Genomic DNA, 18,646 nt, shown 5'->3' on the forward strand with positions numbered 1-18,646 from the left:
TGCAACATCATGTGGTACGCAAGCAGCAATCTGTAAGGTTAAAGGTAAGGGGGTAAGCGTAAGGGGGTAAGGGTAAGAGTGTAATGGTAAGGGTGTCTGGTGCAGTGTGCAGGGACTAGACTGACAACAGGTGTAGTGTCAGTAGGTTGTGGGGCAGGGAGGTGAGGAAAAAAGTATCAAAAAAGGAGAGGAATAGGAAAGACAGGCAGCTGTGTTGGCAGAGGGCTGCAGATGAACAGGGTGGGAGACAAGAGTGGGTAGGAGATGATAAGACAGAGGGATGGAAACTGTTGGATGGAGGTTGAGGCCGGGATAATTGTGGAAGTGAAGAATGTGTTATAAGGATAACTGCCATCTGTGCAATTCGGAAAATCTGGTGGTGAAGTGTATGATCCAGATGGCTCGGGTAGTGAAGCAGCCATTGAAATCAAACGTGTTATGTTCACCTGCATGTTGTACCACAGGGTGGTCTACTTTGCTTTTGGCCACAGTTTGGCAGTGGCTGTTCATCCTGGTGGACCAATATAAAAAGCTGTACAATGGTTGCAGCAGAGCTAGTAGATGACATGGCTGCTTTCACTGTTGGGGCAGCTCCCGATGGTGTAGGACAAACCTGTGACAGGACTGGAATAGGAAGTGCTATAATCCTTGTGGCAAGGGGTTGGGATTGGGAATGACATAGGGGTGGACAAACATGTTGTGTTGGTTGGGTGGGCGACAGAATGCAATTTTAGGAGGGGTGGGAAGTATCTCGGGTAGGATGTCCCTCATTTCAGGACACAATGAAAGATAATCAGTGCCCTGGTGAAGGATTTGGTTCAGTTTTTCCAGTCTGGGGTGGTACTGCGTGACAAAGGGGACACTCCTTTGTGGCTGATTTTTGGGGATATTGGGAGGATAGAGGTTGTGAGGGGAAATGGCACGAGAGATCTGTTTCTGAACTAAGTCTGGGGGATAGTGCCTGTCTTTGAGGGCCTTGGTCATGTCATGTTATGTCATTTAAATGAAATCCTGAACGCCTACAATGCTCATTTAAATGACGAACAAAATTTTGCTTGGAATGTAGACACTGGAATGCTTTCCTCTTCGATATGGATATTTTCTTTCAGCTGCTCCAGAGAAGCCAGATTATTGACATACACTTTAAATTTGACATCTCCCCATGATAAAATATCCATGGAGCTCAAATATGGCCTGTGTGGGGGCCAATTTATGTCACCCTTTCTGGAGATCAATTTTACAGGAAAAATTTCATGAACTTGCAGTGTAGACATATCAAACATGTGCCGTGGCTTTGTCTTACTGAAACTATGTTTTTTGGTTATAGCCAGGAAAGTTTTGCAATTCTGGCACCAAAACATTATTTAACATCATCACATAATGTTCTGAATTCATTGTAACTGCTCTTATCCTTGAGAAAGTATGGGTCAATTACTCTTTGAGCTGACATCAGAACCCATACAGTAACTTTTGGTGAATGGAGGGGTACCTTGTGCTTCTGTTAGGATTCACTGCACTCCAGTAGCAGCAGTTTTGCTTATTGACATGACCATTTGGGTGAAAATGAGCCTCATCAGAAAACAATATGTTGTTAAATGAAGGGTACTCAGTCACATCATTAACAAACTGCAGCCTATATCTGGTAACCCGAGGCTTTAATACTGATACCAATTGGATTTTGAAAGGGTGCAGTTTAAGGTCTTTTTGCAGAATTCAGTGCAGTGATGGTCTATGCATATTTTTAAAGAACTTGCACACATATAAACTGAGAGGTTAGGATCATCATGAACAGACTGATTTACTCCCTCCATGGATTCTCCATTCTTGATGACCTTGGTCACCCAGATTTCAGTTTGGCCAGTGTTGAACCAGCCTCTTCAAATATTGTGATCCATTTCCATGTAAGGGGAACACTTGTAGCATCATTTACATTATGCAATCCACAACCACTTCAAAATTTCATCCATGCTGAATCACTTTTTTTGTATAATTCTCACACACAGAATATGCAGAAATCTCCCAAGAAGGTTTACTGTATTCCATTTTAAGGCCACAACTTATCCTGAGTACTCTATTTTGCACTCTATATACATTTCTTCTGTGAGCAGCATTTCCTCAGAAAATGAGTTCATGGTGAAACAGTAATTGGAAGTGTGCATAGTATGCATGCACCACTGTTTGTTTGTTGTAGCTATTGATATCCTCATATCATAGCATATTTGCTGGACATCATACCAATTAAAGGAGATGACTATATTGACTGAATTCCTAAAGGCCAAGCAAGCAATGAACATACCCCCACTCACCTCCAATTTGTTGCACTTTTCATATATAAACTTTCTTTTGAGACAACATGTACAGCAGTGGGCAGCATCATATGAACATCACCTGCAAATGCTCTGTGCCCAGGCAAAATGCTTGACAGTATATATGAGTTTAGGAATGGCTACATCGTGGGACTATGGGACATGAGATGGTCCTATCATCATCCTGCGTGCCACATTGATTGTGTGGATGCAACCATTGCCCATTGTTGGTGGCAATGGATACAAGAAGGTACACATGAACAACATATAGGATTTCAACATTTGACACATACCACAAGGGGGGAGAACTAATGAATTGCAAGATGAAAGCAGAGCCCACCATTTGCAGTGTAGTCAACAGAACTGACTGCAGATCTCTGGTACAGAGCTGAGTGGATTATCTGAATCAGAGGCTCAAACAGCTCTATGAGTGTGTAGGCTACAGATTCCTAGACTTGTTTCAGGTTCCACTGAACAGGTCAGGATTCCCTTGTACACAGGATGTGGCTACATGAGTAGCAGGGGCTGCGTGGCATGGACTAGGTAGCTTTTAGATTAGAGAGTCTCAGGGAAACACAAAAAGGGGTTTAATCTCAAAGGATGCAGGTTGAATACAGGATGAACATAGGTCCAGGAACAATCAATATAACTGTTGTAAATTGTTATAGCTGTGTTGGAAAAGTACTATAGCTCCAAGTGCTAATAGAAAGCACTGATGCTCAAATAGTTACAGTCACTGAAAGCTGGCTAAAGCTGGAGATAACTTTAGCTGAATTTTTTGTGAAGGACCTAATGATGTTCAGAAAGGATAGGCTAAACATAGTTTGCAGTGGCGTGTTTGTTGCTGTTAGAAGTAGTTTATCTTGTAGCAAAATTGAAGTAGATATTTCCTGTGAGATAGTATGGACAAAAGCCATTCTTGACAACTGGAATAAAATAGTAATTGGATCCTTTTACTGACCTCTCAACTCAGATAACACAATTCCTGAAAGGTTCAAGGAAAACTTGAGTTTAATTTCAAACATGTACCCAGCTCATACAATTATTGTTGTTGGTGACTTTAATTTATCCTTGATATGTTAGCAAAAATATGTGTTTGTACCCAGAGGTATGCATAAAACATCATCTGAAATTGTGCTAATTCCATTCTCTGAAAATTATCTCAATTAGTTAGTTCATGACCCCATGTGAATAGTAAATGGCTGTGAAAACATACTTGGCCTCTTAGCAACAAATAACCCTGCACTAATAACGAGCATCAAAGCATCTACAAGGATTGGTGAGACTACATGTTGTAACCCCCAAATGCTCCAAATAAATGAAAAATATACCTATTCAAAAAATCAGATAAAAATCATTTGATGCCTTCCTGAGAGACTATCTCCACTCATTCCAAATTAACAACATGGTGTAGACCAGATGTGACTTGAATTCAAGGAAATAGTATCAACAGCAACTGAGAGATTTGTACCAAATGATAGAGCTGATCCCCCTTGGTACACAAAACAGGTCATAACATTGTTGCAGAAACAACAAAAAGAACATGCCAAATTTAAAAGAATGCAAGATCTCCAAGATTGGTGATCTTTTACAGAAGTTTGAAATTTAGCACGGACTTCAATGTGAGATGCTTTCAATAGTTTCCACAACAAAACTTTGTCTTGAAACCTGGTATAAAATCCAAAGAGATTCTGGTTTTATGTAAAGTATTCTAGCAGCAAGACACAATCAATGCCTTCTCTGCACAATAGCAATGGAAATACTATTGATGACAGTGCCACCAAAGTAGAGTTACTAAACACAGCCTTCTGAAATTCGTTCACCATAGAAGATGAAGTAAATATCCGAGAAATCAAATCAACAACAGTTTCCAACATAAGTTACTTAGAAGTAAATATCCTTGGAGTAGTGAAGCAGCTAAAATCACTCCAGTCCAATTACATACCTTTCAGAGTGTGCTGATACAATAGCTCTATACCTAACAATCATATACAACTGACACAATGAAAGATCCATACCCATAGACTGGAAAGTTGCACAGGTCACACCAATATTCAAGAAAGGTAGTAGGAGTAATCCACTAAATTATAGGCCCACATCATTAACATCAATATGCAGCAGGATTTTGGAACATATATTGTGTTCAAACATTGTGAATTACCTCGAAGAGAATGGTCTATTGACACTGAGTCAACATGGATTTAGAAAGCATTGTTCTTGTGAAACACAACTAGCTCTCTACTCTCATGGAGTGTTGTGTGTAATTGACAAGGGATTTCAAACTGATTCAGTATTTCTAGGTTTCCAGAAGGCTTTTGACACTGTATCTCACAAGTGACTTGTTTCAAATTATGGGCTTGTGGAATATTGTCTCAGTTGTGTGACCGGATTCATGATTTACTGTCAGAGATATCACAGTTTGTAGTAACTGACAGAAAGACATCAAGTAAAATAGAAGTGACTTCTGGTGTTGCCCAGGGTAGTGTTATAGGCCCTCTGCTGTTCCTTATCTATATAAACGATTTAGAAGGCAATCTTAGCAGCTATTTTAGGTTGTTTGCAGATGATGCTGTCATTTGTCATGTAATAAAGCCATCAGAAGATCAAAACAAATTGCAAAATTATTTAGACATGATATCTGTATGGTGCAGAAAAAGACAATTGACAATAAATAATGAAAAGTGTGAAGTCATCCACATGAGTGCTAAAAGGATTCTGTTAGCTTCAGTTACACGATAAATCAGTCTAATCTGAAGGTTGTAAATTCAACTAAATACCTAGGAATTACAATTACGAACAACTTAAATGGGAAGGATCACACAGAAAATGTTACACGGGAAGGTGAGCCAAAGACTGCGTTTTATTGGCAGAACACTTAGAAGGTGCAACAGATCTACTAAAGAGACTGCCTGCACTATGCATGTATATCCTCTTTTGGAGTGCTATTGCATGGTCTGGGGTCCTTAGCAAATAGGATTAATGAAGTACATTGAAAAAGTTGAAAGAAGAGCAGCATATTTTGTATTATTGCAAAATATGGGAGAGAGTGTCACTGACATGGTAAAGGGTTTGGGGTGGATGCCATTAAGACAAAGGTGTTTTTTGTTGCAGCAGAATCTTCTCATGAAATCTCAGTCACCAACTTTCTCCTCCAAATGCAAAAATATTTAGTTGATGCCAATCTACGTAGGGAGAAATGATTAGAGCTTGCACGGAAAGATGTAGGTGTTTGTTATTTATGTGCACTGTTCAAGAGTGGAATTTTAGAGAACTATTGTGAAGGTGGTTTGGTGACCCCTCTGCCAGGCAATTAAGGTGATCTGCAGGGTATCCATGTAGATGTAGATAAATGAAGCATGAACAGGTCCAATGACAATGGTAGGTGTCATTCATCAGTTTGTCCTACCTTCACACACCATCCTGTAAGTGCTAGTATCATTGGGAGGTGGTTGCACAATGCAGGACTTGTCACACAGCAACCTTTAAGAGATCTGCTTCTCACAGCCTCACAGCAATGGTCGCATCCAGCTTTTCTATTGTCAGCAATGATGGACATGGGGCCTTGCAGCCCGGCAGCAGGTCATCTTTAGGTAAGTCCCGCTTCTGCTTTGGAGGCAGTGGCCAGCAGCCCTGCATCTGGAGGCACACTGGACAGCTCCACGAAGAGCAATTTGTGGTCACCCATCATGTATCCTGCCAGTCTGGTGGGATGGTGTGGGGAGTGATATCCCATGGTGCCTGTTCATAACAGGCTCCTCATCAGTCACAGAATAAATAAGGAAGTCCTGTAACCAGTGGCTGTGCCATTTGTGCTCACCTCTGCCCATACCCTGTTTCAGGAGGATAACACTTGTCCACATGCCACTGGCACATGCTGAGTGTGTTTCACATACGTGGTTACTCGTCCATGACCAGTAGCATTGCCCAATCTCTCTCTAATCGAAAATGTTCTGGGTGTCATGCAGTGTGCCATCAGGACTCCACCTCCTCCCCCCATTCTGCAGGAATTGCACACTCAGGTGCAAGTGGAATGGCATATAATATAGTATTATATAGTAGTATATTACAGGACTGCATCAAAGATCTGTACAACTCCATAATGTGAAATGTGGATGCTTATATTCACAACCACAGAGGCCTGATACTGTACTAACACAAGATTTGTGGCCATTTAGTGCAATAAATGTTGGTCCTTCAAAACTGGAAGTGTAATCATTCTGCCTGCCTTGTCCTTCATGATTCAGTCCTTTTTATAAAAATCAGTATAATAGTGAAAACTGACTTGAGTAAAGTATACTGAAATTCTGAAGTTAAATTTATGGAAGAACTATCTTAGCCATTTCAAATTAAAACTGGTGTTAGATAAGGGGTGGTATTTTACTTTTACTGTTTAACTGCTTGAGGGAAAAATTGTAAGGATCTGGAATTAGGAGCCAAAGAATCACAAAATTGAGCCAACAATTCTAGGAAGGAAAACAAATGGAATTAAGATAAACTGCCTGGCTTTTGCAGATGATTTTGCAATATTTTCAGAAAATCTGACAGACGAAGTTATTCAAATAACTCTTCTGGATGAAATAGCAAATAGAACTGGTCTCAAAATTTCATCTAAAAAAATCTATGACAAACATACAAAAATGCACCAAAGTTCATAGAAGCACAAGTGGGTAAAATATAGTGAGTAAGTAGATTTGAGTATCTTGGAGAAACTATTCAACAGAATGGACCAGAAAAATTTGCAGTAGATGTAGGAGATAACAAAATGGAGAGAGCATATGGTTTAACAAAGAATGTTTACAACAAGAAATGCATATATAGAAAAACAAAACTAAAACTCTATACCACAGTGCTATGACTAAAATGTTTATATGGATATGAATGCATAACACTGAACTATAAGCTATTGACAGGTTCAAGAAACAAATATTCGTGTGTTTCTGGAAGAAGAAATACACATACAGAAATATGGAAATATTTAGAAAGAACCAGTGTCAAAGAATCAGAAATAGCAGACAGAAATCCTTTCAAGAATAAAACATTAAATCTGGAAGTCTTTCAATGCAGAAGTAATAAGAAATTGGGAACAACATGGACAGAAAAGACAACATGGGGAGAAGATTATGGAGTGCTGGAAAAATAGAAAACAACAAAGAATGAAGATAAATTGAAGTTGTTATGTGATCCCAGTTGGTCAACACAAAAAAAATAATAAAATAATAAAGAAGTTAAAAAACAGTAATAGAAGCACAAACATTTCTGTAAATGTGAGTTCACATACAAGCTGTTTGTGAGATAATTGTGAATATATGGTTGATGAGCTGCTACTGGCTTCACTATGATGTACTGTCCTCATTAGTACATATGTACTAGAAATTTAATTTTTTTTATTAAATCCTCATTTGACTGGTCCCAAATTTTATGTGTGGCCTACCTTTACAATACTATATTGCATTTGCACATTTTACTGTATATTTCTTAGTCTAGCTTTAGCATATAGTACAGGTTTTACAATAGCTATTAGACAAGTGAAAATAAAATAACATACAGTGTAAACAAAAATGGAAAGTAAATAAACTTTCTTACATTCTAGATATATAATTGATTGTAATACATTTGAAGAAAAATTACTTTTTGCATGTTTAGAGTTTTGTGTACAGGTAAAGAGTGTGGTTTTATTAGCCATGCTTTTACCTTGTTCTTGAATACTGGCTTTGGAGCAAATTTTATTTCTTCTGGTGAGTTGTGCAGTGTGACAGCACAGTGTATTCCAGTTCTCTAATACGGTGATGTTCTGATAAATATTTGGTGGATATTTGACTCTCCTCTGGTATCATAACTGTGTATGTCCTTGTGCTGTGTTACCAATTTTCATGAGATAGTCCAGCACCCAAGTGCATGTAATAATATAACAATTTCTGCAATGCATTACAAATTCTTCTAAATGCCCCAGATAATTTGGTAAATTTTGAGAAGACTGAACACTTTGCTTCTCCACTTCCTTAACTGTATAGAGTGCTGTATGCTTCACTTTTGGAAAGACCTGAGGCAGGAAATTCAGATGTTTTGAAGTCAAGTGATCTTGGACACCAAGATAAGGGCCCTGCTTCACCTATCCACCTTGGAACAAATTGGCATGTCATGTGTTGTCTTACACAAGCAGCAATATGTGCTGGTACCACATTCCCCAACTGTGGGTAGAATTTGGGGGCGCATTATATGGGTACTTAATCAAAAAGTTCACATTCCAAATACAATGGTTCTAACTAGAACAATATTCAATACTGATGTCAATGGCAGTTCACAGCCACACTTTTTCAATTAGCATATGGCTCGTGTCTGATGGAACATTTTTACTTGGGTGTACTTTCACCCAAGTCATTTATTGCTATCAGTTATTCATGAGTTGCAACATAGTTGCAGTAAGGTTCTCCAGTGAGCTGGGTGTTATTTATTTATAATAAATCCAGTCATGGGCCACAAATGTTAGTGGTCCACAACTGTATTTATAGCAAAATAGGCTATCAGTCATGAAGGATTGCACATCTGCACAGTAGTCCTCCAGATTTACCTGTGTCAGAAAGGTCCTCTACATGCCTTTCTGTCAAAAGTTGGAAATCACACTGCATAGATTTTATTATTCATGTTTAGGTATTCATGGAGAGAGAGCATTTCAATTGCTTACAATATCAGCTATGTAGCACTCACTCATTCTGCAGTCTCCCATTAACACTTTATGAAATTTTTCAATGTTTTCCTGTATTGTACTTTCATTTACCCATTGGTGACAAAGTTCAGTTTCCATGCTTCCGCAGCCACATTTAAAGTCGTTAGCCCAAAATCAAGGCATCTATAAAAGCTTTGTGCTAGATGACCCTAAACTGAGATCAGGAGTAATGATTGGAAATAAAGATTTAGTTTTTATTGACACAAACAACTTAAATTTTACAGCAGGGATGCACAGACCATGGCCTGCCAGCTGTATGCAGCCCACCGATGATCTGATGGTGGCCCCACCCCAAACACCATTTGTTCTTGTAACTTTTTTTTTCCCTTCCCTTCCTCCACCTCCATCAACTTCACTCCTACCTGTAAAGGAGAGGGTGGGCCCTTATAGAGCTTATCTCTTTTGGGCCATACTAGTCTGGTTGGCATTGGGACAGGGGGATCCCAATTTGGAATAATAACTCTTTTCATGGCACTTTCATTTTTGAACATGCTCACTTGTGCAACAATACAGTTGCAGAAACAAGCACTACACAAGGAAACAACATTGTTTAGTAGTCAGTGCTTTGTGTATTCTACAGTGCATATCCTGCATCAGTGAACTGCATCAGCCTACCTATGGGCAAATTCAGCTCTTTGTGTTGGAAGTAAACAACAATTTTGCATACATCTGTGAACCCGTAAGCATTCATAATCATCAGTCAGTAATAATATAAGAAAAGTGCATAATTTAAATAAAATAAATATTTGCAAAACAAATTGAAGTTTTCGTTTTTTATTAGTTGTGATTTGCACAAAAACACTATATTGTATCAGTATGTGCCAATGAGGCAAGTAGATAAGTTACAGATAAGACTAAACTACTTACCTTATGTTATGAGATGTAGTAGATCTGTGCTGATTTAAGAACTGTAAGGTGACATTTATCTATACAATATGTATTTTGACAAGCAGGGCAAGAAAATTATACAGTTTCCATCATGTCAGCAGGGAGTGACAATAGAGCCACTACAGTAAAAGGACCATGCGGAATCTGCTACTAATGTACTGTATTTATAGTTTCTAAAACTAACTATCTTTAATTTCTTTGTTGCAATATCAATTACAATTGATATAATTACATGCTGATAATTTCATCAGAAAATGCAATCAATAAATTATTTAATTTTTTTTTTATGATTATGACCATAATGTTTTATGAACATTTGTTTTTACTAACATAAATACATATTTTCTCTTCTTTGACTTTCTTTGTGGTCAGTACAGTATTTTTCACACTTTACAAAGGCTCAAGCACTCACCCACGTGAAGGCAGTGATTTAACATTGTTTTAAATCCATTTTCTTATAAAAGTGACAGTTTACAAAATTTTTTAGAATTTACATGACTTGAACCACACAGTTCAAATCAGACAATGGAAACTCCAGATAGGAACATCAACAATGTAGGAAATGACATTGCTACTTACCATAAAGAAGACATGTCAAGTTGCCACAATAAAGAGAGACACTTACATATGATTTTCACCCACAGCCTTCAGCAGTAAAAGAGAGACATGCACCATTGCACCATTCACACACACACACACACACACACACACACACACACACACACACACACACACACAAGCAAGCAAGCACACCTCACATGCACAGCCACCACACTCCAACATATTGGGCTGGAATCAAACAATGGAAACTCCAGGTAGGAATATCAGTAATATAGGAAAAAACAGATTATTACGTACCATAAAGAAGACAAGTTGCAGACAGGCACAATTAAAAGGTCCTTTCATATAGCTTTCGGCCACAGCCTTCATCAGTAAAAGAGAGACACAGACCATTCACACACACACAAGTAAGCACACCTCACACACACACAACTGCTGACTCCAGCATCTCAGGTCAGAGATGATGAAGTTGGTGGTATTGTGTGCATGAGGTGTGCTTGCTTGTATGTGTGATTGGTATGTGTCTCTCTTTTACTGATGAAGGCTGTGGCCGAAAGCTATGTATAAATGTCTTTCAATTGTACCTGTCTGCAACTTAACCAAACAGTCCCCCATACTTGTATATTTTTATTAGACATTTTTAAGTTTGCCATTTAAAACATCTAACCACAAAGTTGAGCAAATCCTTAAATTAGTAACCAAAAGTCTCAGTCATCTATTGAAAACTGTACAAGTGTATTGTTGTACTATGTAAGAGACCCCAAAAGACCTGCTGCAGAACTGGGAAATTTACATTTATCAGGTAGTACAGTAATTCTTCGTTCACATACTACTTTATAAGCTGGCTATCACTCTTACATTTCATTAACAGTTATTCACACTGATAAAATGGTTCAAATGGCTCCGAGCACTATGAGACTTAACTTCTAAGGTCATCAGTCCCCTAGAACTTAGAACTACTTAAACCTAACTAACCTAAGGACATCACACACATCCATGCTCGAGGCAGGATTCGAAACTGTGACCTTAGCGGTCGTGTTCACACTGATATCGGTAGCTTCGATGCACACAACAAAACGGCACATAATATGTTGACATACTCTCCCAGATACCCCTGCTGGCTGGGGCAGACAGTGAGGCCCCTATTTACCAGTTCCTCTGCAGTTCCTTCCAGGGACGCACACAATGACAGCCTCACATAACGCCATAGGAGAAAATCCACAGAAGTGAGATGCAGTTATCGCACTGGGTGCCGGATGGGTATTCCCTATACAATGCAATGGTGGGGTACCCACTGTTCAGGTGCTCACAGACATTAATATCTGAGTGGGGCAGTTCACAACTGTGTCAAAATCATGCCCTCTTGGGGCCAGCCTCAGAAGCCTGTGGCAGCACACATTGTGAGAACACTGCATCACATCGACCAGTCAAATGGGTGAAGAGTGCAGGTCCTTTTAGTTGGCCTGGTGCAGTTCCAGTCCACAAGTGGTTGAGAATGATCAGTAGTGATCCGAGATAAGGGTGGCATTTTTCCTTTGTGTTTCCCTTTTCAGATTTTTCTAGCTTACCAACACTTTCAGACTTACTGTGTTCATCTCCCAACTTGTAAAATGTTATCACTTTGTCGGTTTTTTGGTCTTTTTCTCATGATCTCCTCCCCATCAGCTGTCCCCTACCAAAGATCTGAGCGATAGACTAACTCAGAATTTTTTGCCAATGGAGATATCCTCATGACAGTTTTTCAACTATAGGCCACATGCCCTGTGTGTACACATTAAGTGCAGTTGGGTTATGTGGGCCTTGATTTTGCAACATGAGTGCTTAGTTTCTAGCTTTGTACTAGCCTTAGAAGCACTAATATGTGACATTAATACCCACAATATTCATTTATAATACAAGCTGCAGCCTTGAAATATATTATACTGGAATTTAAATTTATTTATAGTTAAAACTTAGGGGGAAAGAAGGAAGGAAAAAAAGCTTAATGGGCCCAGGTACCCCTAGAAATTGTGGCAGCTGGGCCTTAATGAACTTAGTTTGATACAAACTATTGTTATTTGAACTGAAGTAATTCGATCCATTGGCAAACACATAAACCTCATCATTTCAACTGCACTGTAGTCAAATTACCGCCAACATATGAGAATTTCTACATAGTGGCTGGGTGTGAAATTGATTCACATTTTTGAATAAAACAACTTTTACTAAGTAATAAGCAAAGTAAAATCCAATTACAGGTGCTAATATTTAAGTATAATACTATTTGTGTAGTTGACAGAATGTTAGTAGGTATTCAGCAAGTCACTCAAAGCAGCAGTGAAGCTGGTCATATCTTTGAACCTTGCAGGGCTGCTTTCAAGGGCCTTTGAAAACTTTCTACCTCTATCTTTTTTGACAGTGTCAGGATTTCTCCTGTTTCCATAAACTTCATTATGTGTGGATGATGTTTGAAGAACATGACTTCATGTTCAGCATTTAATTGGTTCTCCACTTTTGCTATGTACAACCTGAGATTTTCTGTAGACTTTTACAACACAATATTCACCCATTGTTCATCTATTTCTTCACCATAACTGATACATGAGTAATCATTCTCACTGTCACATACAGAAAACTGATAACTTCCTTCACTTGTCTCGCCCCGGTGTTGTTAAGTTTCTTCTTTTTAATTTTGCTGCTAGCATTGGGCTTAGGTATGTTTACCTTTGAAAATTCTTTCTTCATTTCTCTTGCAACCTGTTCCTCTTTCTTTTATTAACAGATATTCCTTTTATATAATACTCTCATAATAACTCACAAGTCTTTTACACTTTTTGTCAGCTGTTTTGTGTCCTTTTTCATTCTTAAGCATGTCTAACAGCAGTTCTTCAAAACTTTTTTGACATACCCCTATGCATGTACTGGTTGTTTGCAGTGGCTTTCAACTGTGTGTGTGTGTGTGTGTGTGTGTGTGTGTGTGTGTGTGTGTGTGTGTGTGCGTGTGCGTGTTTGTGTCTGTTTTTCTCTCTCTCTCTCTCTCTCTCTCTCTCTCTCTCTCTCTCTCTCTCTCTGTGTGTGTGTGTGTGTGTGTGTGTGTGTGTGTAAGCGCGTGCGCACGTGTGCATGCATTGGGTTGGTCTGCTTGCTTCAGAACTTCATCTGAGGGAACAGGTACTTCTGGTGTCACTGTGCCGTTTAAGCAAGAGATTACTTCTTGTGGCACTGGGTCTGCAGGGATAGCAACTTCTTCCAGTGGTGCTGTGTCTTCAGGGTTAAAAGCCATTTCCATAGGTTCTAAGTCTGCTGTGTGAAATTCTGATTCTTTTGGCATGGTAGCTATGGATGATGGACAAAAATGTATAAACACCATGAGAACTTAACACTTGAACATAAAAACAGACACTAGCCATGCCTGCAGGATGTGCTACTGTATTTCACCAGGATTGGGACATATCACAAAAGACTATTGGTCACAACAGTTCTCTGTGTAGATGTTAGTGCATTATGTTGGAGCTAAGTGAATTTGAATGTGGAAAATTATTGGTCCCGTATGGCGGATCATTTCGTAACTGAGGTAGCAGAAGTGTTTGGTGTTTCAACAGCCACCATATCTAAGTTTTATATTATGTACAGGAAATGTTCTCCCCCATGAACCATGGACCTTGCCGTTGGTGGGGAGGCTTGTTGCATACCTCAGTGAAACAGCCATACCATAGGTGCAACCACAATGGAAGGGTATCTGTTGAGACGCCAGACAAACATGTGGTTCCTAAAGAGGGGCAGCAGCCATTTCAGTAATTGCAGGGACAACAGTCTGGATGATTGACTGATCTGGTCTTGTAACATCAGTCAAAACAGCCTTGCTATGCTGGCACTGTGAACGGCTGAAAGCAAGGGAAAACTACAGCCATAATTTTTCCCAAGGGCATGCAACTATACTGTATTGTTAAATGATGATGGCGTCCTCTTGGGTAAAATATTCCAGAAGTAAAATAGTCCCCCATTTGAATCTCTGTGCGGGTACTACTCCAGAGGGCATCATTATCAGGAGACAGAAAACTGGAGAAAGAAAAATGGCATTCTACGGATTGGAGCGTGGAATGTCAGGTCCCTTAACCAGGCAGGTAGGTTAGGAAATTTAAAAAGAGAAATGGATAGGTTAAAGCTAGATATAGTGGGAATTAGTGAAGTTTGGTGGCAGGTGGAACAAGACTTCTGATCAGGTGAATACAGGGTTATAAATACAAAATCAAATAGGGGTAATGCAGGAGTAGGTTTAACAATGAATAAAAAAATAGGAGCATGGGTAAGCTACTATGAACAGCATAGTGAACGCATTATTGTAGCCAAGATAGACATGTAGCCCACGCCCACCACAGTAGTACAAGTTTATAAGCCAACTATCTCCACAGATGATGAAGAGACTGAAGAAATGTGTGATGCAATTAATGAAATTATTCAGATAGTTAAGAGAGATGAAAATGTAATAGTCATGGGGGATTGGAATTCAATAGTAGGAAAAGCAAGAGAAGGAAACGTAGTAGGTGAATATGGACTGGGGGTAAGGAATAAAAGAGGAAGCCACCTGGTGGAATTTTGCACAGAACATAACTTAATCATAGCTAACACTTTGTTTAAAACTCATGAAAGAATGTTGTATACATGGAAGAGGCCTGGAGACACTGGAAGATTTCAGGTAGATTATATAATGGTAAGACAGACATACAGGAACCAGGTTTTAAATTGTAAGACATATCCAGGGGCAGATATGGACTCTGACCACAATTTATTGGTTATGAACTGTAGATTAAAACTGAAGAAACTGCAAAAAGGTGGCATTTTAAGGGGATGGGACATGGATAAACTGAAAGTACCATAGGTTGTAGAGAATTTCAGAGAGAGTGTTAAGGAACAATTGACAAGAACAGAGGAAGAAATACAGCAGAAGAAAATGGGTAGCTTTGAGAATGAAATAGTGGTGGCAACAGAGGATCAAGTAGGTAAAAAGACGAGGGCTAGTAGAAATCCTCGGGTAACAGAGGAGATATTGAATTTAATAGATGAAAGGAGAAAATATAAAAATGCAGTAAATGAAGCAGGTGCAAAGGAATACAAACATCTCAAAAATGAGATCGACAGGATGTGCAAAATGGCTAAGCAGGGGTGGCTAGAGGTCAAATGTAAGGATGTATAGGGATATATCACTAGGGGTAAGATATATACAGCCTACAGGAAAATTAAAAAGGCCTTTAGAGAAAAGAGAACTACCTGTATGAATATCAAGATCTCAGATGGGAAACCAGTTCTAACTAAAGAAAGGGAAGCAGAAAGGTGGAAGGAGTATATAGAGGGTCTATACAAGGGTGATGTACTTGAGGGTAATATTATGGAAATGGAAGAGGATGTAGATGAAGATGAAATGGGAGATAAGATATTGCGTGAAGAATTTGACAGGGCACTAAAAGATCTAAGTCAAAACAAGGCCCCAGGAGTAGCCTTCGGAGAACCAACCATGACAAAACTCTACCATCTGGTGAGCAATATGTGTGAGACAGGTGAAATACCCTCAGACTTCAAGCAGAATATAATAATTCCAATCCCAAAGATGGCGGCGTGTGTAGATATCCGCGATTTTACTCCAAAAATAAGTTACAGTGAAGCCGTTAAAAATTCGTGTGTAAGTTGCAAAAGTGAATTATTAAAGTATAATGAGCGTATTGTTAGTTTACAATGTGTAATCAGCAGTCTAAGAATAGAAATCGACAGCCTGAAGTCCGAAAATATGGACCTGAAGTCGAAGTGAAACATGGATCCATTGCTTCAAGACAGACAGAAGGACAAAAACTTTCGCGAGAACATGGCTACATTGGTGCAAAATGACGCTGATAAATCATCAGAATGGAAGGTAGTACACAACAAGCGTCAAACAATCGGCACTAAAAATTCGTGTACAGCAAATGTTTCGAGGTTCGAGAATATAAACAATTTTGATGTACTTTGTTCTAGTAATAGTCTCACTGAAAGTGAAAACAATCGTAAGAAGAGTGTGCCGATAAACTATCGGAAAAAGGTTAGGTTTGATCTTCCAAAGCCACAACGTTCAGTTAACAGCAATGAAAGTGGCAGTGGTGTGATCCAGTCTGCTGTGAGTGAAACATCAACAAATCGTTTTCACATTTTCGCTGATAGTCATGGTAGAGGCATGGCTGATATAGTGAAAAGCAGTTTTAATGCTGCCGATGTTTGTGGAATTGTGAAGCCAGGTGCTAAAGTTCAAGAAGTTGTAGCGGGGTGTGATCCTGAAAAAGTAAAAAACGAGTGTGTGATCTTAATAGGTGGCTCAAACAACGTTGCCTGCAACGAAGGGAATGATGCCATACAGTCGCTCAGGAAGAAAATATCGGCGCTTCATCAGTCTAAGGTATTTGTTGTGAACATTCCAAAGAGACATGACTTAATTCCACAGTCCTGTGTAAATGAAGCTGTCTCACAAACGAACTCTAAGTTAGCAAAGTTGTGTAAGCATTTTAAAAATACTTGTGTTGTAGATGTAAGCAGTTTTGGACGAGATTTATTTACAAGACACGGTATGCACCTGAACAGATCAGGAAAAAAAGCATTAGGTACCCTCTTAAAAACAAAAATATTGGAAGAAGTCCACAAATGTACCCCAAAGTTGGAACCAATCGCACTTGAATGGCTCCAACCATCAAGTCAGACTCGGTTTCAAACTCAAATGTTTCAGGAAATTGTTAGTAATGAATGTACTGTGTCTGTAGCTACCGATAATTTTTTAGGCAAAAGTTTAGATCTGTCTCTAATTCCAAAGAAATGACGATTTTTCACCAGAATGTGGGAGAACTTGGTAATAAAGTAAATGACATTACTGTTCTGTTAGAGGAACCACAAGGAATAAAAGATACTGATGTATTATGTTTTAGTGAACATCATGTGAAGGATATTGAAAGGTTGCAACTAAGTGGTTACTGTCAGGCAACGCATTACTCTAGAACCATCATGGAAAAAGGTGGAGTGGTAATTTATGTAAAAAACAACATATCTTACAATGCATTAGATTTAAAGAGCCATTGTATAGAGCAACAAATTGAAGTATGTGGTGTTGAGATTACTGTAAATGACTTCACGGCTGTAGTGTTAGCACTGTATAGATCTCCCTCAGGGAATTTGAATGTATTTCTTAAGCACTTAGATTCTTTATTATCCATTCTGTACTCAAAGTCCAAGAACTTGATAATTACTGGTGACTTTAATGTTGATTTCCTAAATGAGAGCAATAGTAAAGCTGATTTAGTACATTTAATGGAGTCTTATAATCTGATGGCAATAGTAGATTTCCCAACTAGGATTACTGTTAACAGTAAAAGTCTGATAGATAATATATTTATAGATAAGTCTACATGGAATGAGATCACTGTACATCCAATCACTGGCCTTTCTGATCATGGTGGTCAATTGCTTAGGCTCAATTACATCAGTGTGTGCAACAGTTCCGAGCATTCTTGGAAATCTTTTAGAATAATAAATGAACAGGGCCTTAAAAAATTCAATGATAGCCTAAAAGAGATAGACTGGAGCCGAGTTTATAGGGAAACAGATGTAAACAAAAAGTACAATTCATTTTTAAATGAATTCATGTCTGTATTTGAGTCCATCTTTCCCATAAAAGTAGTTAGAAATAGTCATATAGGCAATGCCAAGAAGTCTTGGATCACTACAGGGATAATAACATCTTGTAGAACAAAGAGGATGTTATACAGTTCTCTCAGGACTTGTAATGATCCAAAGAAACGACAACACTACAAACTTTACTGTAGCATTCTCAAGAAGGTTATAAATAAATCTAAAAGTATGTGCATAAAATCAGAAATTGAAAGCTCAGAAAATAAAATTAAAACTATATGGAATGTAATAAAGAGGGAAACTGGCAGGACAACAGGGAACATGTCTCAGGTAGAGATTAATACAGGGGACAGTATCATAAAGAAACCTGAGTTGGTTGCAGAAATATTTAATAACCACTTTTTGAGAGCAGCAGAGAAGACAGGCTGTAATGGTTCTATGGAAGAATCATTGTCCCTCTTACAGAAAGCTATTAGCAACAGAATCCCACAGTTATCCTTACCTCCAGTTACTGTAAGCGAAGTCATAAGAGTAATTAGATCATTAA

The 18,646-nt window shown here is 38.7% G+C and overlaps 1 protein-coding gene across 1 annotated transcript in view; it reads left to right on the forward strand.

The window, feature by feature from the left end:
- LOC124719793 (plasma membrane calcium-transporting ATPase 2-like) overlaps nucleotides 1-18,646 on the forward strand; it is a 570,459-nt gene that overhangs the window by 352,728 nt on the left and 199,085 nt on the right. The window lies entirely within an intron of this gene.

Source organism: Schistocerca piceifrons, chromosome 11 (assembly GCF_021461385.2).
Source record: "Schistocerca piceifrons isolate TAMUIC-IGC-003096 chromosome 11, iqSchPice1.1, whole genome shotgun sequence".
NCBI lineage: Eukaryota > Metazoa > Arthropoda > Insecta > Orthoptera > Acrididae > Schistocerca > Schistocerca piceifrons.